The sequence below is a fragment of the Lactuca saligna genome, chromosome 5 (genome assembly GCF_052625555.1).
Source record: "Lactuca saligna cultivar CGN05327 chromosome 5, ASM5262555v1, whole genome shotgun sequence".
Lineage (NCBI taxonomy): Eukaryota > Viridiplantae > Streptophyta > Magnoliopsida > Asterales > Asteraceae > Lactuca > Lactuca saligna.
The window spans coordinates 245,519,038-245,541,437 of record NC_136421.1 but is presented as its reverse complement, the minus strand read 5'-3'; the positions used below and the strand labels follow the sequence as shown (position 1 = coordinate 245,541,437).

Here is a 22,400-nt window from a genome sequence, read left to right as displayed (position 1 = left end):
TGGATTTGTTTTGTTTCATCTTCCTTCCTAAAGAAAAAGATCATATAAAAAAAACTCATGGATATCTATCCTGATCAGTCTCTTTGAACTTAGCATGACAAGGGATGCCCATGAAAGAAATGAACTTAGCATGACACTGGATGCCCATGAAAGAAATCCGTAACAGGTAAAAGCATGGTTGAAATTACAGGAGTGGGCTCCCATGCAAAGATTTTCTGTCACTTATTTTTATTGGAAAGATAACAAGTTTCTGCTGGATTAATACAACTTTTCAAATCAAATCTATCAACATTGAACTGAATATTGGAGGGGTGCGCCGGGCCCTGGCAGTAGTGTAAGACCAAAGCGACGCATGAAGAACCCCAGCAGCAAGCTACTGTAACGGGCCTTCCCCCATAAAAAATAAGATTAATATCGAGTGGGCCGATGGCCCACATATCAGATATTAAACTGATAAGAACAGATACTACACTTGATCTTAGCCAAAAGGCCGAGAAAGGTATGCTTCTTACAGCTGTGGGCTTCCCCTTTTCTACTCGCCTCCCTCTTGTCTGCTTCCTCCATTCACCCGATGTGGGAACTGCATGGGATGCACACACTTTCGCTTTCACTGCCAGCGGTTCCTTCCTTCACCAACCAAAACAGCTTCAATATTATTCTTTTACTTCTTTACTTTCTGAGTTTCTGTATATATTCAAATCAAACTTACACTACTGCATATGCATATGTGTTTATGATTGCATTGCCTTTTCTTTTCTTATTTTTCTGTAAACAGAACAACTTCATTTCATGCTGATAGTTAGTCAATTACAAATGGCTCCTTCCACTCGTGTACCTACTATCCTTTGCTTTTGTCCATTTACTTTTTTATCACATATCTATCAACTAAATTAATAAATAATGCACAAACTCAAACTTCTCAGATAAGTCCAACACTGTTAAAATCCATTCTATCAAAATATGTGTTTTTAATCATACGTAATCCTTTTAGCTTGTTTTTCTGATAAAAATCATATTATATCTTGAAACCATATAATTTTATAATCATATCTAACACATTTCTTACTCCTTTAATATCCTGACAAAATTTATTTTCCGGGCAACCGTTTCTTTGTTACGTCATCCCGTTCCCAGGTAAGATTCAACCATAAATTATTCTTCCCGTAACTGTTCACTATTCCTTTCCAAGATACTATCTGCTTTTTCAACCAACATGTCCCGCTATTCTCATCGGCTTGCTATTTCGTCATTGCTGGAATCACACCATCTTTGTTGGCTTAATCGGATTTGTTGTAATCCAAACTTGGAGCAAAAGATTTGGCCCTATCTTTGACCGGGTTTTGTGGAAAATAAAAAGGATAGTGGCTTCACTTGAGCATGGATTTGTGGCTAGATGGTAGCTTATTATTCAGCTCTTTATTTGGTATAAATAGATGTACTTTGTTTTCGTTTGGTATATAGGAAGATGTATACGTTTTGTAATCACGTTCCATTTTTGCAAGTTTACATACATATTTACGTGACTAGTGTGTGTTGTGTGTGTGTCTGTGTGTTTTCAAGGGCGTGTACCAACATTTGGTATCAGAGCTTAGGGCTAGTGAAGAGGAACAAGGCCGTTTTGAGAGTCGACCTCGAAGGGGATGAGCCTTCGGGCACAAAGTTGCTATCGCAGCGGAAAGGGGGTTGTTTGGCAGCGGTTTCTCGACTGGAGGTTCTAGTTGATACAAATGGCAGAACACTGTTGTGTGCAGCAGGTGGCTGCGGTTAATTGTGGTGATTTGCCGGTTGAAACAAGATGTGATGATGGTGAAGTAGGTCACAGAGGGTCGTTGTGCTTTTCGGTATAGCATGCAATGGGTGTTAACAGAGATGAAGGCGATCGTGAGGGTGCTTCGAGGTGTTTTTGCTCATGATTTTCATTGGTGTAAAATCCAATGGTTGTGCTCTTGGCTGTGAAGGCAAGAATGGTGGTTCTTCCGGCGGTAGGCTGTGGGGTAGGTCACCGGAAAATGGAGAGATTTACCGAAGATGAGTAAGAAAACAAATAGAAAAGATCCGTCAAAGCAGGTGGCTTTGGGTTTATTTCGTTTTCCAGGTGAAAGAAGACGGGAAAAGCGGGTTGCTTTGTTTTCTTTATTTGTGGAAGAAGGCTCTCGTTTCACAGAAGTGTTAGGTGAAAACGGATTCTCTGTGGTGACAAACAACAGCCGGGTGTGGAAGACTTTGGACGGACGGAGGTGAAGGTCGGGTGCGCGGGAAATATCGGGATTAGGTGATGACTTTGGACCTGACTGAGGTGGAGGCCGGGTGTCCGGGAAAGGTCAAGAATCAAGATGGAAAAAGGGCGATTAAAGGTTGTTTTGAGCAAATGGCGTGAACAACCGATTAAGGGGGTGATTGTTGGATTAATCGGTTCCGTTGTCATTGGTTCACCCGCATGATTGGAACGTTAGTTTTAATGAGTATTTATGAATTTATATGTTATGTTTTAATTTGTAGTTTATTATTTAGAATTTAGCTTCTAGTTTGAGCGAAGTATATGGAGTTGTACTGGTCCTTAGCTTGTACCGAGTCTTGAGTAAATAAAATAAAGTTTTTTTTCCTGGTCTTTTACTCTTCAGATTGCTGCACATAGAATTATAAAAATCTTTCTTCTTGCTGTCTTCATACATTACGTGAGTTAGTTGCGTGTGTCTTAAAGGACCTGTGCCAACAATCTTCGCCTCCTAACATTTTACAATCACTTCCAATTCGATTCTAACAATTATCGGATAACTTTTACCTAAAAAATATATTTAGAATAAAGAAAATTGCTCGATAATAACGTTATATGCGAGTTCAGGTGAAAAGGAAAGTTCCATATTCAACAATCGAAACTCAATGTCCGCGCTTGTTATACCATATGTGATGTTTAATTTTCAATTGAGTGTACATAAGGTGCGATGATCCATGTTCTAACAGCATCACTACATCACTTAAGCCGTCTATTTCAACTTTCAAGTGGTGTCATATCAAGAGGTGGGTCTCCATTAATGGAACTTGATACTCAAAACAAGCTTCTATAATAAAGGAATTGTAATTCAAGTGATTGCTTGGATGTAATTGATGAAGCGACTCGACTACTATCAACCACCCTTGCTTCAAACTCCAAAATTCATCCATCACTTCAATTTTCTCTCATTCTATCTGTATCGTGTTCTTTACGTCATCAGTAGAGTTCCTCTTACTCATAACTTGTTCCTCCAGCATTGCTTTTCGTCTCATATTATCGTCTCATATTAGTATCAGCCAAGTCATTCTTAATTTCATGTTAGAGGTCTTTAATTACTTTACATTTATATCCCAACGACCACATAGTTATAAATATAAGATATGAGGTACAAGACGTGCACTTCAAGCTCCACTTATTCGGAAAAAAACACTTTATTTAAGTTTTAATCGTCAGATAAACATGAGTCTCAGATATCGTCAACACCCAAATTGGCACAACACTTATCTTAACCGCAAATCTAAAGTAGCAATGTACTTCAAACATCCTCGTTCATCAACTTTTACCTTTGAAAGATTTTTTTTTTGCTTAAATCATCGATTTGCCAACAACTTAGCAATGATTTTGTATTGTAACACAATCAAACTAATTGGTCGATAATATATTACCTTTGAAATAATTTTTTTTCTTTAACGACCTACCCACGTGTGGAACCGGAGTGATGAAATAACTATTACAGCCGTGTGGAATATTAGCTGAAAGAATAAACTTTGTGACGCCATCAAAAATATCATATTTCAGTAAATCCCAATGTTTTTTTTACAAACTTAAAGGAAAAACCATCCGCACCCGAAACTTTATCCTCTTCATACGACCAAACAGCACTTCTAATTTCCTCAATCATGCACAGAACTTCGATACACTCGTCCTGATACGATGCAAGACTTGTACACTGTGTGCTATGTTTTTGAACACTCTCGCCTCCGAACCTGTTAAATTTAACATATTTTACTAAAATAATCCTCTCACCAATTTGTGGATCATCCGGCTAACTCATTGTTTTTATACCACGGATAACAAGGTCCATGTGTCTTCTATAAAGAATATTGTTATCGTACCTTGAGTTTGCGTCCCCTTCAATTCTCCGATAAATCTTAGCTTTTTGAATAACGTATAAAGTTTCCAATTTCTCATAATCATGAGTTTTTCTCAAAACATTCGAACGATCCCCATTGCTTTTGGAGTGGCATTTCCTTGATCAATCTCACAAAGTCTTCATTGTAACATATTATTTTCACCATTGTTTATTATTATTATTATTCAAATTTTGATGAAGCATTCATTTTTTTAAACTTTTCTTGGATCAACACTAATTTACTTGTGTTAGGTGAATGTCTGAATCTAATGAACGGTTCAAAATCTCTATAACATCGTCAAAATCATCCCATTTAATGCAAAAATAATACAACTTGAAAGTTGCCACCGCGTGTTTGAAAAGAACGTGTCTATAATCCAAAATTGATTTATCCGACGACATTAACATAAAACCCGAAACATCTACAAGATTCTCGAAAACTACAAATCTATCCGATTTGCTAGTTTTTAACCATTAACACTAATTTTGGTACGATCATACCCACCCATAGGAACATTTCTTATCAAGTAGCCCAACTTTATGAATGAAATCATTAAATGAATTTGGCATATCTTGAGGGAGAAAAAAAAAAAAAAAGTACCCTCCCGGAGTGTAAATCTGATAGAAAACTAGATAAGGTGTGTATTCATGAAAAACTTAGGAATCACATAAGCCCCCTCGACAATAATAACGTATTCTTTCCGGGTACCTGTATTTATTACAACCACCAAAGGATCCTAAATGCCTCGTAATACTCATTTGGCCCTTTCCCTAAATACTCTTTACTTTTACAGGATCTAACGGACCATACATGTTTCTTGGATCCCAAAAAGCCTAAAAGTATGCTTTCTACACAACTTCATGTCTTTATTCCATTTGTTATTGCTTCCATCCCACAAACATTTTACAGAAAGAATATTCGTTTATCCATTGTGTTCTCACTCAATAATTTAAGAACGTATGATTTACAACCTTTCGAGTACGTTCTCACGTGGCAGAGTATAAGGATGAATAATCGGCTTATCCAACGAATTCTCGACATCAAAATCATGTTCCTTGACTATGGATTGCTTCTAGAACCCCTCGACAGCAACACAATGAAATCAACCCCATCAAACCCTCGTAGTTTCGCAATGGATTGAGACGAGCTTCCATCTTCATTGGCATTAACTTAGTTTATTTATCTTCCTTATCATTAGTTATGTCTTTCACAGTGACCATGTCCTCCCAAGATATTTGTTTTTTTAAATTAGCACTATCACCCTCAAAACACATGTCATCCCTCCTGTGCATGCTTTTTTTTTCCAACTTGATTTGATAGACCTCCATAAACTTTATCCCCACAACCGGTGTTTGCTCATGTGTATGCTGAACAATATCCATAAAAACATTCTCCTACTCATCGCCACTTACATCCTCACCATCAATTGATTCATTGTATTCTCCTTGTTGACTTATATCATCCACATTCTTCTAAATGTTATCAACGCGGCATCTAATCCCTTTCACACACACTCTATGCTGCTGCCACTTACATCCTCGCCATTAATTAATCGAATCATTGTATTTTTCCTTTTTGACTTATATCATCCATATTGTTCTAAATGTTATGAACCCGACATCTAATTCCTTTCATGTACACTCATTGCTTCACTTCTTCATTTACCACCGTAACACACTCTACCATTTTCTGATTTAATTGATTTTACACACTCTCATCCGTTAAATGTTTCTTTTTTTCTTATCCCGGTCAACAAACATAGCTTCATCCCAAGAAATTGTAATTTTTTTTAATGCAACGGATGTCCAAGCACACAGAGGAAGGGAATTAAGGCCCTAAATTTCAAGCCACACCATCCTTTAATCAACCGAAAAGTTATCTGTTAACAACCTCATCTCCTTAATGTGCCAATATTCTCTTCATATTTTTTCGAACTAACTGCAAGGATTTTGAGACTAGGATTCAATACACACTCACATACCACCAATATACTTAACTTTAATTTTGTTAAATTATTCTTCACTACACACCTTATACAAGTTTTCTATGAGATTCAAATTTCGAACACACCCAAGATCCATACACGATAAGTCTATCAAATTCTACATAAAATTTTGTTCCAAAAAAACATAATATGTTCATGTTGACTACGTGTCTCCCCTTCCCTACCGACATCGAGGCATAAGATTTTGAATTTCCTTCCCGACTTCATTTTTATTACCATCTGAATTTACTTGTGGTCTCTGTTGATCCGTATGGACTAACTTTGTTTTCTCTTCCCTTCTAAGCATTGCAGTCGAAAAAAATAAAAGAAATCTCCCAATCGATATGGTGCAAAAGTTTTGAATTAAACACTGCTTGTTATCAACATGTAAGAAACTGACAAAACCAAGCTTCATCCCTAACAACTTCTTAGCCATATAAACATCAACCACTACTCCGTATTTTTCACATATCTTCCACAAATCCTTCGTCTCCAAATCCCCTTGAAAAAATTGTAACAAAAATGTCGTCAAAGACAAATCTCCCACCTTCTTTAAATCAATGTTCTCATTTGATTCGGTTTTCTTCCCAAACATCCACTCAACAATTTGTGTGTTTGCATGTTTACTCGGCATGATTCTCATGTGAACCCACCTTGAATGCAGTTGAACCCCCCACCCCCCACCAAGACCGGAACGCTACACAGAGGTCATTGCAAGCTTTTTTTGTTTTCAAAACATTCCACAATTAACCTTGAATGCAGTTTACCGATTTGAAGGTTATTCATCTTTCATTTTCATCTAACACTTGATTTCATGCTCTTATATCGAAAAATAACTAGGATTTTGATTTTTTAACTTGTGTAATGTCGGTTTTGTATTTTGAAAATATATTAGGCGTCATGGCCTCGGCTTGAGATGTCAGTTTTTAATAGTTATACTAAAAATATCATCACATATTTTCCTATATGTGTTATGATTTAATAGATTTAACACACAAAAGTAATTTTAGCCTGATGTCCCCATAATATAGTATTTCAAAAATGCATTTCCAGTAAGTTATTTGTTGATAGGAAATGGTCGTAGGGATGTAACTAGGGCTTTCTTACTTGTGTTGATATATGCCTGTAATTATCAAACAAAAATCTTTAAAAAAAGCTTACAAAAAATAACACGACATATGTCCCGATGTTTCTCATATGTAGTAGGGTCAACACAAAGAAGTCAATTTATCAAGATGTCACCACAATGTAGCATTTCAATAATCCATTGAAAATAAGTTATTCGTATTTAAGATATGGTCATATGCTTTTAACTAGGGTTTTATTTCGTTATGTTATTACATGCTTGCAATTATCGAAGAAGGAACCAAAAAAAAGGCACTGCTCACGAAGAAAAACTATAAACAAGTCGTCATGTCAATGATGCGCTTTTAGTTACCTTGCATCTTAAAACGAGCGAGCATAAGGTAGACAGTAGGTTTATGGTTAAACATGCCCCGATAAAGGCGCAGATTATAGATTTCCAGACGTTCGGTCCATGATTGTTCCATGGAGTATTACAGAGTCTATGAGATTTTAGGTTTAGTGCTTACAATATATCGTATTCCGTTCTACATAAGTTGAAGTGCTTAGTTTCTCGTATTTAATGGTGTTCTATTATGTATTATTTAAACAAAAAGTATGATGTGTGAAGCATGATTATTTTCAATAACATAAACACTAAATCAGATTACATAAAAAGGAAACCGATGGCACGGCAGCATCGACATTGCGAGCTGAAGCTTGTATTTCGCGTTGATGTTATGTTTTGGTGGGACAACACGGACAACATCTCCCGAAGCTTTTAGAAGTAAGACGGACCTTGTCGTCATCTCTTCACATTCATTGTCTTTCCCACTGCAATATGGGCTATGGGGGTACCAGGATAGTCATACAAGTTGATGATAAGTTGGACTGGAATATAAGAAACCATGTGATGGTTTCGAAGAATCAAAATCCCTTGATGTCGTTGTAGATAGTTTTGTTTTACATGACGAGAAGTTCAATTACAATATGTTGGTGGAATTGTTAACGAAAAGAATATTTTAGTTTGTTTATGTATATATTAGCGAGTGTGTCCCACATCGGTGTGTGGAGGATTCGCAGACGACTTTATAAATATATCTTGTAGGTTATTAATCACCGGGCTTGGTAACGTTTGCCTGTAACCCAAGTGGGGGTATCAAAGTGGGTTGGATTATGATTTGGTCGAGTTTGGTTGGGTTTGGTGGTGTGTAATTTGACCTGCCCGTTCCAAGTCGAGAGTTGGTTCAAGTGGCTTGAGCGAAGGCTTTGGGTCTCTTGGAACCTAGAGAAGGGGGCAATGCGTTAGGCTGGCTTCACAGAGCTGCGAAAACTCCTCGCTTCCGACGGTGGAAGGATAACAGGTCTCGGCTCTTCAGGCCCATATTGCCGACTAGTCCGACTCAAATGGACACCCGCTTTTTTTTTTTTTTTAACCTGTCCATTTTGTCACTACTATCTATTTCTTCTATATTCACATAAACCTTGTTTTGTTTCATCTCCTGAAGAAAAGATCATTAAAACCAAGTCATAACTATCTGTCCTTTTGAGTCTCTTGGAGCTTAATTAGCATATTTGAAACAAATCCATAAAAGGTATAAGAAATCAGCAAACAAGCTAGGTCCATGGTTGAAATTAGGGGAGTGGGTTTCATCTTTCTGGCCCTCTTATGAAGGATAACTGATAGCTAGTTTCTGCTGGATTTGTTTTGTTTCATCTTCCTTCCTAAAGAAAAAGATCATATAAAAAAAACTCATGGATATCTATCCTGATCAGTCTCTTTGAACTTAGCATGACAAGGGATGCCCATGAAAGAAATGAACTTAGCATGACACTGGATGCCCATGAAAGAAATCCGTAACAGGTAAAAGCATGGTTGAAATTACAGGAGTGGGCTCCCATGCAAAGATTTTCTGTCACTTATTTTTATTGGAAAGATAACAAGTTTCTGCTGGATTAATACAACTTTTCAAATCAAATCTATCAACATTGAACTGAATATTGGAGGGGTGCGCCGGGCCCTGGCAGTAGTGTAAGACCAAAGCGACGCATGAAGAACCCCAGCAGCAAGCTACTGTAACGGGCCTTCCCCCATAAAAAATAAGATTAATATCGAGTGGGCCGATGGCCCACATATCAGATATTAAACTGATAAGAACAGATACTACACTTGATCTTAGCCAAAAGGCCGAGAAAGGTATGCTTCTTACAGCTGTGGGCTTCCCCTTTTCTACTCGCCTCCCTCTTGTCTGCTTCCTCCATTCACCCGATGTGGGAACTGCATGGGATGCACACACTTTCGCTTTCACTGCCAGCGGTTCCTTCCTTCACCAACCAAAACAGCTTCAATATTATTCTTTTACTTCTTTACTTTCTGAGTTTCTGTATATATTCAAATCAAACTTACACTACTGCATATGCATATGTGTTTATGATTGCATTGCCTTTTCTTTTCTTATTTTTCTGTAAACAGAACAACTTCATTTCATGCTGATAGTTAGTCAATTACAAATGGCTCCTTCCACTCGTGTACCTACTATCCTTTGCTTTTGTCCATTTACTTTTTTATCACATATCTATCAACTAAATTAATAAATAATGCACAAACTCAAACTTCTCAGATAAGTCCAACACTGTTAAAATCCATTCTATCAAAATATGTGTTTTTAATCATACGTAATCCTTTTAGCTTGTTTTTCTGATAAAAATCATATTATATCTTGAAACCATATAATTTTATAATCATATCTAACACATTTCTTACTCCTTTAATATCCTGACAAAATTTATTTTCCGGGCAACCGTTTCTTTGTTACGTCATCCCGTTCCCAGGTAAGATTCAACCATAAATTATTCTTCCCGTAACTGTTCACTATTCCTTTCCAAGATACTATCTGCTTTTTCAACCAACATGTCCCGCTATTCTCATCGGCTTGCTATTTCGTCATTGCTGGAATCACACCATCTTTGTTGGCTTAATCGGATTTGTTGTAATCCAAACTTGGAGCAAAAGATTTGGCCCTATCTTTGACCGGGTTTTGTGGAAAATAAAAAGGATAGTGGCTTCACTTGAGCATGGATTTGTGGCTAGATGGTAGCTTATTATCCAGCTCTTTATTTGGTATAAATAGATGTACTTTGTTTTCGTTTGGTATATAGGAAGATGTAGACGTTTTGTAATCACGTTCCATTTTTGCAAGTTTACATACATATTTACGTGACTAGTGTGTGTTGTGTGTGTGTCTGTGTGTTTTCAAGGGCGTGTACCAACATTTGGTATCAGAGCTTAGGGCTAGTGAAGAGGAACAAGGCCGTTTTGAGAGTCGACCTCGAAGGGGAGGAGCCTTCGGGCACAAAGTTGCTATCGCAGCGGAAAGGGGGTTGTTTGGCAGCGGTTTCTCGACTGGAGGTTCTAGTTGATACAAATGGCAGAACACTGTTGTGTGCAGCAGGTGGCTGCGGTTAATTGTGGTGATTTGCCGGTTGAAACAAGATGTGATGATGGTGAAGTAGGTCACAGAGGGTCGTTGTGCTTTTCGGTATAGCATGCAATGGGTGTTAACAGAGATGAAGGCGATCGTGAGGGTGCTTCGAGGTGTTTTTGCTCATGATTTTCATTGGTGTAAAATCCAATGGTTGTGCTCTTGGCTGTGAAGGCAAGAATGGTGGTTCTTCCGGCGGTAGGCTGTGGGGTAGGTCACCGGAAAATGGAGAGATTTACCGAAGATGAGTAAGAAAACAAATAGAAAAGATCCGTCAAAGCAGGTGGCTTTGGGTTTATTTCGTTTTCCAGGTGAAAGAAGACGGGAAAAGCGGGTTGCTTTGTTTTCTTTATTTGTGGAAGAAGGCTCTCGTTTCACAGAAGTGTTAGGTGAAAACGGATTCTCTGTGGTGACAAACAACAGCCGGGTGTGGAAGACTTTGGACGGACGGAGGTGAAGGTCGGGTGCGCGGGAAATATCGGGATTAGGTGATGACTTTGGACCTGACTGAGGTGGAGGCCGGGTGTCCGGGAAAGGTCAAGAATCAAGATGGAAAAAGGGCGATTAAAGGTTGTTTTGAGCAAATGGCGTGAACAACCGATTAAGGGGGTGATTGTTGGATTAATCGGTTCCGTTGTCATTGGTTCACCCGCATGATTGGAACGTTAGTTTTAATGAGTATTTATGAATTTATATGTTATGTTTTAATTTGTAGTTTATTATTTAGAATTTAGCTTCTAGTTTGAGCGAAGTATATGGAGTTGTACTGGTCCTTAGCTTGTACCGAGTCTTGAGTAAATAAAATAAAGTTTTTTTTCCTGGTCTTTTACTCTTCAGATTGCTGCACATAGAATTATAAAAATCTTTCTTCTTGCTGTCTTCATACATTACGTGAGTTAGTTGCGTGTGTCTTAAAGGACCTGTGCCAACAATCTTCGCCTCCTAACATTTTACAATCACTTCCAATTCGATTCTAACAATTATCGGATAACTTTTACCTAAAAAATATATTTAGAATAAAGAAAATTGCTCGATAATAACGTTATATGCGAGTTCAGGTGAAAAGGAAAGTTCCATATTCAACAATCGAAACTCAATGTCCGCGCTTGTTATACCATCTGTGATGTTTAATTTTCAATTGAGTGTACATAAGGTGCGATGATCCATGTTCTAACAACATCACTACATCACTTAAGCCGTCTATTTCAACTTTCAAGTGGTGTCATATCAAGAGGTGGGTCTCCATTAATGGAACTTGATACTCAAAACAAGCTTCTATAATAAAGGAATTGTAATTCAAGTGATTGCTTGGATGTAATTGATGAAGCGACTCGACTACTATCAACCACCCTTGCTTCAAACTCCAAAATTCATCCATCACTTCAATTTTCTCTCATTCTATCTGTATCGTGTTCTTTACGTCATCAGTAGAGTTCCTCTTACTCATAACTTGTTCCTCCAGCATTGCTTTTCGTCTCATATTAGTATCAGCCAAGTCATTCTTAATTTCATGTTAGAGGTCTTTAATTACTTTACATTTATATCCCAACGACCACATAGTTATAAATATAAGATATGAGGTACAAGACGTGCACTTCAAGCTCCACTTATTCGGAAAAAAACACTTTATTTAAGTTTTAATCGTCAGATAAACATGAGTCTCAGATATCGTCAACACCCAAATTGGCACAACACTTATCTTAACCGCAAATCTAAAGTAGCAATGTACTTCAAACATCCTCGTTCATCAACTTTTACCTTTGAAAGATTTTTTTTTGCTTAAATCATCGATTTGCCAACAACTTAGCAATGATTTTGTATTGTAACACAATCAAACTAATTGGTCGATAATATATTACCTTTGAAATAATTTTTTTTCTTTAACGACCTACCCACGTGTGGAACCGGAGTGATGAAATAACTATTACAGCCGTGTGGAATATTAGCTGAAAGAATAAACTTTGTGACGCCATCAAAAATATCATATTTCAGTAAATCCCAATGTTTTTTTTTACAAACTTATAGGAAAAACCATCCGCACCCTAAACCTTATCCTCTTCACACGACCAAACAACACTTCTAATTTCCTCAATCATGCAGAGAACTTCGATACACTCATCCTGATACGATGCAAGACTTGTACACTGTGTGCTATGTTTTTGAACACTCTCGCCTCCGAACCTGTTAAATTTAACATATTTTACTAAAATAATCCTCTCACCAATTTGTGGATCATCCGGCTAACTCATTGTTTTTATACCACGGATAACAAGGTCCATGTGTCTTCTATAAAGAATATTGTTATCGTACCTTGAGTTTGCGTCCCCTTCAATTCTCCGATAAATCTTAGCTTTTTGAATAACGTATAAAGTTTCCAATTTCTCATAATCATGAGTTTTTCTCAAAACATTCGAACGATCCCCATTGCTTTTGGAGTGGCATTTCCTTGATCAATCTCACAAAGTCTTCATTGTAACATATTATTTTCACCATTGTTTATTATTATTATTATTCAAATTTTGATGAAGCATTCATTTTTTTAAACTTTTCTTGGATCAACACTAATTTACTTGTGTTAGGTGAATGTCTGAATCTAATGAACGGTTCAAAATCTCTATAACATCGTCAAAATCATCCCATTTAATGCAAAAATAATACAACTTGAAAGTTGCCACCGCGTGTTTGAAAAGAACGTGTCTATAATCCAAAATTGATTTATCCGACGACATTAACATAAAACCCGAAACATCTACAAGATTCTCGAAAACTACAAATCTATCCGATTTGCTAGTTTTTAACCATTAACACTAATTTTGGTACGATCATACCCACCCATAGGAACATTTCTTATCAAGTAGCCCAACTTTATGAATGAAATCATTAAATGAATTTGGCATATCTTGAGGGAGAAAAAAAAAAAAAGTACCCTCCCGGAGTGTAAATCTGAGAGAAAACTAGATAAGGTGTGTATTCATGAAAAACTTAGGAATCACACAAGCCCCCTCGACAATAATAACGTATTCTTTCCGGGTACCTGTATTTATTACAACCACCAAAGGATCCTAAATGCCTCGTAATACTCATTTGGCCCTTTCCCTAAATACTCTTTACTTTTACAGGATCTAACGGGCCATACATGTTTCTTGGATCCCAAAAAGCCTAAAAGTATGCTTTCTACACAACTTCATGTCTTTATTCCATTTGTCATTGCTTCCATCCCACAAACATTTAACAGAAAGAATATTCGTTTATCCATTGTGTTCTCACTCAATAATTTAAGAACGTATGATTTACAACCTTTCGAGTACGTTCTCACGTGGCAGAGTATAAGGATGAATAATCGGCTTATCCAACGAATTCTCGACATCAAAATCATGTTCCTTGACTATGGATTGCTTCTAGAACCCCTCGACAGCAACACAATGAAATCAACCCCATCAAACCCTCGTAGTTTCGCAATGGATTGAGACGAGCTTCCATCTTCATTGGCATTAACTTAGTTTATTTATCTTCCTTATCATTAGTTATGTCTTTCACAGTGACCATGTCCTCCCAAGATATTTGTTTTTTTAAATTAGCACTATCACCCTCAAAACACATGTCATCCCTCCTGTGCATGCTTTTTTTTTCCAACTTGATTTGATAGACCTCCATAAACTTTATCCCCACAACCGGTGTTTGCTCATGTGTATGCTGAACAATATCCATAAAAACATTCTCCTACTCATCGCCACTTACATCCTCACCATCAATTGAGTCATTGTATTCTCCTTGTTGACTTATATCATCCACATTCTTCTAAATGTTATCAACGCGGTATCTAATCCCTTTCACGCACACTCTATGCTGCTGCCACTTACATCCTCGCCATTAATTAATCGAATCATTGTATTCTCCTTTTTGACTTATATCATCCATATTTTTCTAAATGTTATGAACCCGACATCTAATTCCTTTCATGTACACTCATTGCTTCACTTCTTCATTTACCACCGTAACACACTCTACCATTTTCTGATTTAATTGATTTTACACACTCTCATCCGTTAAATGTTTCTTTTTTTCTTATCCCGGTCAACAAACATAGCTTCATCCCAAGAAATTGTAATTTTTTTTAATGCAACGGATGTCCAAGCACACAGAGGAAGGGAATTAAGGCCCTAAATTTCAAGCCACACCATCCTTTAATCAACCGAAAAGTTATCTGTTAACAACCTCGTCTCCTTAATGTGCCAATATTCTCTTCATATTTTTTCGAACTAACTGCAAGGATTTTGAGACTAGGATTCAATACACACTCACATACCACCAATATACTTAACTTTAATTTTGTTAAATCATTCTTCACTACACACCTTATACAAGTTTTCTATGAGATTCAAATTTCGAACACACCCAAGATCCATACACGATAAGTCTATCAAATTCTACATAAAATTTTGTTCCAAAAAAACATAATATGTTCATGTTGACTACGTGTCTCCCCTTCCCTACCGACATCGAGGCATAAGATTTTGAATTTCCTTCCCGACTTCATTTTTATTACCATCTGAATTTACTTGTGGTCTCTGTTGATCCGTATGGACTAACTTTGTTTTCTCTTCCCTTCTAAGCATTGCAGTCGAAAAAAATAAAAGAAATCTCCCAATCGATATGGTGCAAAAGTTTTGAATCAAACACTGCTTATTATCAACATGTAAGAATCTGACAAAACCAAGCTTCATCCCTAACAACTTCTTAGCCATATAAACATCAACCACTACTCCGTATTTTTCACATATCTTCCACAAATCCTTCGTCTCCAAATCCCCTTGAAAAAATTGTAACAAAAATGTCGTCAAAGACAAATCTCCCACCTTCTTTAAATCAAGGTTCTCATTTGATTCGGTTTTCTTCCCAAACATCCACTCAACAATTTGTGTGTTTGCATGTTTACTCGGCATGATTCTCATGTGAACCCACCTTGAATGCAGTTGAACCCCCCCCCCCCCCCCCCACCCCCCACCAAGACCGGAACGCTACACAGAGGTCATTGCAAGCTTTTTTTGTTTTCAAAACATTCCACAATTAACCTTGAATGCAGTTTACCGATTTGAAGGTTATTCATCTTTCATTTTCATCTAACACTTGATTTCATGCTCTTATATCGAAAAATAACTAGGATTTTGATTTTTTAACTTGTGTAATGTCGGTTTTGTATTTTGAAAATATATTGGGCGTCATGGCCTCGGCTTGAGATGTCAGTTTTTAATAGTTATACTAAAAATATCATCACATATTTTCCTATATGTGTTATGATTTAATAGATTTAACACACAAAAGTAATTTTAGCCTGATGTCCCCATAATATAGTATTTCAAAAATGCATTTCCAGTAAGTTATTTGTTGATAGGAAATGGTCGTAGGGATGTAACTAGGGCTTTCTTACTTGTGTTGATATATGCCTGTAATTATCAAACAAAAATCTTTAAAAAATGCTTACAAAAAATAACACGACATATGTCCCGATGTTTCTCATATGTAGTAGGGTCAACACAAAGAAGTCAATTTATCAAGATGTCACCACAATGTAGCATTTCAATAATCCATTGAAAATAAGTTATTCGTATTTAAGATATGGTCATATGCTTTTAACTAGGGTTTTATTTCGTTATGTTATTACATGCTTGCAATTATCGAAGAAGGAACCAAAAAAAAGGCACTGCTCACGAAGAAAAACTATAAACAAGTCGTCATGTCAATGATGCGCTTTTAGTTACCTTGCATCTTAAAACGAGCGACCATAAGGTAGACAGTAGGTTTATGGTTAAACATGCCCCGATAAAGGCGCGGATTATAGATTTCCAGACGTTCGGTCCATGATTGTTCCATGGAGTATTACAGAGTCTATGAGATTTTAGGTTTAGTGCTTACAATATATCGTATTCCGTTCTACATAAGTTGAAGTGCTTAGTTTCTCGTATTTAATGGTGTTCTATTATGTATTATTTAAACAAAAAGTATGATGTGTGAAGCATGATTATTTTCAATAACATAAACACTAAATCAGATTACATAAAAAGGAAACCGATGGCACGGCAGCATCGACATTGCGAGCTGAAGCTTGTATTTCGCGTTGATGTTATGTTTTGGTGGGACAACACGGACAACATCTCCCGAAGCTTTTAGAAGTAAGACGGACCTTGTCGTCATCTCTTCACATTCATTGTCTTTCCCACTGCAATATGGGCTATGGGGGTACCAGGATAGTCATACAAGTTGATGATAAGTTGGACTGGAATATAAGAAACCATGTGATGGTTTCGAAGAATCAAAATCCCTTGATGTCGTTGTAGATAGTTTTGTTTTACATGACGAGAAGTTCAATTACAATATGTTGGTGGAATTGTTAACGAAAAGAATATTTTAGTTTGTTTATGTATATATTAGCGAGTGTGTCCCACATCGGTGTGTGGAGGATTCGCAGACGACTCTATAAATATATCTTGTAGGTTATTAATCACCGGGCTTGGTAACGTTTGCCTGTAACCCAAGTGGGGGTATCAAAGTGGGTTGGATTATGATTTGGTCGAGTTTGGTTGGGTTTGGTGGTGTGTAATTTGACCTGCCCGTTCCAAGTCGAGAGTTGGTTCAAGTGGCTTGAGCGAAGGCTTTGGGTCTCTTGGAACCTAGAGAAGGGGGCAATGCGTTAGGCTGGCTTCACAGAGCTGCGAAAACTCCTCGCTTCCGACGGTGGAAGGATAACAGGTCTCGGCTCTTCAGGCCCATATTGCCGACTAGTCCGACTCAAATGGACACCCGCTTTTTTTTTTTTTTTTAACCTGTCCATTTTGTCACTACTATCTATTTCTTCTATATTCACATAAACCTTGTTTTGTTTCATCTCCTGAAGAAAAGATCATTAAAACCAAGTCATAACTATCTGTCCTTTTGAGTCTCTTGGAGCTTAATTAGCATATTTGAAACAAATCCATAAAAGGTATAAGAAATCAGCAAACAAGCTAGGTCCATGGTTGAAATTAGGGGAGTGGGTTTCATCTTTCTGGCCCTCTTATGAAGGATAACTGATAGCTAGTTTCTGCTGGATTTGTTTTGTTTCATCTTCCTTCCTAAAGAAAAAGATCATATAAAAAAAACTCATGGATATCTATCCTGATCAGTCTCTTTGAACTTAGCATGACAAGGGATGCCCATGAAAGAAATGAACTTAGCATGACACTGGATGCCCATGAAAGAAATCCGTAACAGGTAAAAGCATGGTTGAAATTACAGGAGTGGGCTCCCATGCAAAGATTTTCTGTCACTTATTTTTATTGGAAAGATAACAAGTTTCTGCTGGATTAATACAACTTTTCAAATCAAATCTATCAACATTGAACTGAATATTGGAGGGGTGCGCCGGGCCCTGGCAGTAGTGTAAGACCAAAGCGACGCATGAAGAACCCCAGCAGCAAGCTACTGTAACGGGCCTTCCCCCATAAAAAATAAGATTAATATCGAGTGGGCCGATGGCCCACATATCAGATATTAAACTGATAAGAACAGATACTACACTTGATCTTAGCCAAAAGGCCGAGAAAGGTATGCTTCTTACAGCTGTGGGCTTCCCCTTTTCTACTCGCCTCCCTCTTGTCTGCTTCCTCCATTCACCCGATGTGGGAACTGCATGGGATGCACACACTTTCGCTTTCACTGCCAGCGGTTCCTTCCTTCACCAACCAAAACAGCTTCAATATTATTCTTTTACTTCTTTACTTTCTGAGTTTCTGTATATATTCAAATCAAACTTACACTACTGCATATGCATATGTGTTTATGATTGCATTGCCTTTTCTTTTCTTATTTTTCTGTAAACAGAACAACTTCATTTCATGCTGATAGTTAGTCAATTACAAATGGCTCCTTCCACTCGTGTACCTACTATCCTTTGCTTTTGTCCATTTACTTTTTTATCACATATCTATCAACTAAATTAATAAATAATGCACAAACTCAAACTTCTCAGATAAGTCCAACACTGTTAAAATCCATTCTATCAAAATATGTGTTTTTAATCATACGTAATCCTTTTACCTTGTTTTTCTGATAAAAATCATATTATATCTTGAAACCATATAATTTTATAATCATATCTAACACATTTCTTACTCCTTTAATATCCTGACAAAATTTATTTTCCGGGCAACCGTTTCTTTGTTACGTCATCCCGTTCCCAGGTAAGATTCAACCATAAATTATTCTTCCCGTAACTGTTCACTATTCCTTTCCAAGATACTATCTGCTTTTTCAACCAACATGTCCCGCTATTCTCATCGGCTTGCTATTTCGTCATTGCTGGAATCACACCATCTTTGTTGGCTTATCGGATTTGTTGTAATCCAAACTTGGAGCAAAAGATTTGGCCCTATCTTTGACCGGGTTTTGTGGAAAATAAAAAGGATAGTGGCTTCACTTGAGCATGGATTTGTGGCTAGATGGTAGCTTATTATCCAGCTCTTTATTTGGTATAAATAGATGTACTTTGTTTTCGTTTGGTATATAGGAAGATGTAGACGTTTTGTAATCACGTTCCATTTTTGCAAGTTTACATACATATTTACGTGACTAGTGTGTGTTGTGTGTGTGTCTGTGTGTTTTCAAGGGCGTGTACCAACATTTGGTATCAGAGCTTAGGGCTAGTGAAGAGGAACAAGGCCGTTTTGAGAGTCGACCTCGAAGGGGAGGAGCCTTCGGGCACAAAGTTGCTATCGCAGCGGAAAGGGGGTTGTTTGGCAGCGGTTTCTCGACTGGAGGTTCTAGTTGATACAAATGGCAGAACACTGTTGTGTGCAGCAGGTGGCTGCGGTTAATTGTGGTGATTTGCCGGTTGAAACAAGATGTGATGATGGTGAAGTAGGTCACAGAGGGTCGTTGTGCTTTTCGGTATAGCATGCAATGGGTGTTAACAGAGATGAAGGCGATCGTGAGGGTGCTTCGAGGTGTTTTTGCTCATGATTTTCATTGGTGTAAAATCCAATGGTTGTGCTCTTGGCTGTGAAGGCAAGAATGGTGGTTCTTCCGGCGGTAGGCTGTGGGGTAGGTCACCGGAAAATGGAGAGATTTACCGAAGATGAGTAAGAAAACAAATAGAAAAGATCCGTCAAAGCAGGTGGCTTTGGGTTTATTTCGTTTTCCAGGTGAAAGAAGACGGGAAAAGCGGGTTGCTTTGTTTTCTTTATTTGTGGAAGAAGGCTCTCGTTTCACAGAAGTGTTAGGTGAAAACGGATTCTCTGTGGTGACAAACAACAGCCGGGTGTGGAAGACTTTGGACGGACGGAGGTGAAGGTCGGGTGCGCGGGAAATATCGGGATTAGGTGATGACTTTGGACCTGACTGAGGTGGAGGCCGGGTGTCCGGGAAAGGTCAAGAATCAAGATGGAAAAAGGGCGATTAAAGGTTGTTTTGAGCAAATGGCGTGAACAACCGATTAAGGGGGTGATTGTTGGATTAATCGGTTCCGTTGTCATTGGTTCACCCGCATGATTGGAACGTTAGTTTTAATGAGTATTTATGAATTTATATGTTATGTTTTAATTTGTAGTTTATTATTTAGAATTTAGCTTCTAGTTTGAGCGAAGTATATGGAGTTGTACTGGTCCTTAGCTTGTACCGAGTCTTGAGTAAATAAAATAAAGTTTTTTTTCCTGGTCTTTTACTCTTCAGATTGCTGCACATAGAATTATAAAAATCTTTCTTCTTGCTGTCTTCATACATTACGTGAGTTAGTTGCGTGTGTCTTAAAGGACCTGTGCCAACAATCTTCGCCTCCTAACATTTTACAATCACTTCCAATTCGATTCTAACAATTATCGGATAACTTTTACCTAAAAAATATATTTAGAATAAAGAAAATTGCTCGATAATAACGTTATATGCGAGTTCAGGTGAAAAGGAAAGTTCCATATTCAACAATCGAAACTCAATGTCCGCGCTTGTTATACCATCTGTGATGTTTAATTTTCAATTGAGTGTACATAAGGTGCGATGATCCATGTTCTAACAACATCACTACATCACTTAAGCCGTCTATTTCAACTTTCAAGTGGTGTCATATCAAGAGGTGGGTCTCCATTAATGGAACTTGATACTCAAAACAAGCTTCTATAATAAAGGAATTGTAATTCAAGTGATTGCTTGGATGTAATTGATGAAGCGACTCGACTACTATCAACCACCCTTGCTTCAAACTCCAAAATTCATCCATCACTTCAATTTTCTCTCATTCTATCTGTATCGTGTTCTTTACGTCATCAGTAGAGTTCCTCTTACTCATAACTTGTTCCTCCAGCATTGCTTTTCGTCTCATATTAGTATCAGCCAAGTCATTCTTAATTTCATGTTAGAGGTCTTTAATTACTTTACATTTATATCCCAACGACCACATAGTTATAAATATAAGATATGAGGTACAAGACGTGCACTTCAAGCTCCACTTATTCGGAAAAAAACACTTTATTTAAGTTTTAATCGTCAGATAAACATGAGTCTCAGATATCGTCAACACCCAAATTGGCACAACACTTATCTTAACCGCAAATCTAAAGTAGCAATGTACTTCAAACATCCTCGTTCATCAACTTTTACCTTTGAAAGATTTTTTTTTGCTTAAATCATCGATTTGCCAACAACTTAGCAATGATTTTGTATTGTAACACAATCAAACTAATTGGTCGATAATATATTACCTTTGAAATAATTTTTTTTCTTTAACGACCTACCCACGTGTGGAACCGGAGTGATGAAATAACTATTACAGCCGTGTGGAATATTAGCTGAAAGAATAAACTTTGTGACGCCATCAAAAATATCATATTTCAGTAAATCCCAATGTTTTTTTTTTACAAACTTATAGGAAAAACCATCCGCACCCTAAACCTTATCCTCTTCACACGACCAAACAACACTTCTAATTTCCTCAATCATGCACAGAACTTCGATACACTCATCCTGATACGATGCAAGACTTGTACACTGTGTGCTATGTTTTTGAACACTCTCGCCTCCGAACCTGTTAAATTTAACATATTTTACTAAAATAATCCTCTCACCAATTTGTGGATCATCCGGCTAACTCATTGTTTTTATACCACGGATAACAAGGTCCATGTGTCTTCTATAAAGAATATTGTTATCGTACCTTGAGTTTGCGTCCCCTTCAATTCTCCGATAAATCTTAGCTTTTTGAATAACGTATAAAGTTTCCAATTTCTCATAATCATGAGTTTTTCTCAAAACATTCGAACGATCCCCATTGCTTTTGGAGTGGCATTTCCTTGATCAATCTCACAAAGTCTTCATTGTAACATATTATTTTCACCATTGTTTATTATTATTATTATTCAAATTTTGATGAAGCATTCATTTTTTTAAACTTTTCCTGGATCAACACTAATTTACTTGTGTTAGGTGAATGTCTGAATCTAATGAACGGTTCAAAATCTCTATAACATCGTCAAAATCATCCCATTTAATGCAAAAATAATACAACTTGAAAGTTGCCACCGCGTGTTTGAAAAGAACGTGTCTATAATCCAAAATTGATTTATCCGACGACATTAACATAAAACCCGAAACATCTACAAGATTCTCGAAAACTACAAATCTATCCGATTTGCTAGTTTTTAACCATTAACACTAATTTTGGTACGATCATACCCACCCATAGGAACATTTCTTATCAAGTAGCCCAACTTTATGAATGAAATCAT

General features: G+C 37.2%; 3 non-coding genes across 3 annotated transcripts; all 3 read right to left on the bottom strand.

Annotated features, from left to right (window-relative positions):
• Nucleotides 1-306: 306 nt before the first annotated feature.
• LOC144999391 (U2 spliceosomal RNA) lies at nt 307-503 on the bottom strand. Its single transcript, XR_013660864.1, has one exon. It is a non-coding gene; the product is annotated as a U2 spliceosomal RNA (small nuclear RNA).
• An 8,672-nt stretch (nt 504-9,175) lies between these two features.
• LOC144999390 (U2 spliceosomal RNA) lies at nt 9,176-9,372 on the bottom strand. Its single transcript, XR_013660863.1, has one exon. It is a non-coding gene; the product is annotated as a U2 spliceosomal RNA (small nuclear RNA).
• Nucleotides 9,373-18,041: 8,669 nt separating this feature from the next.
• On the bottom strand, nt 18,042-18,238 carry LOC144999389 (U2 spliceosomal RNA). Its single transcript, XR_013660862.1, has one exon. It is a non-coding gene; the product is annotated as a U2 spliceosomal RNA (small nuclear RNA).
• Between the last annotated feature and the right edge of the window lie 4,162 nt (nt 18,239-22,400).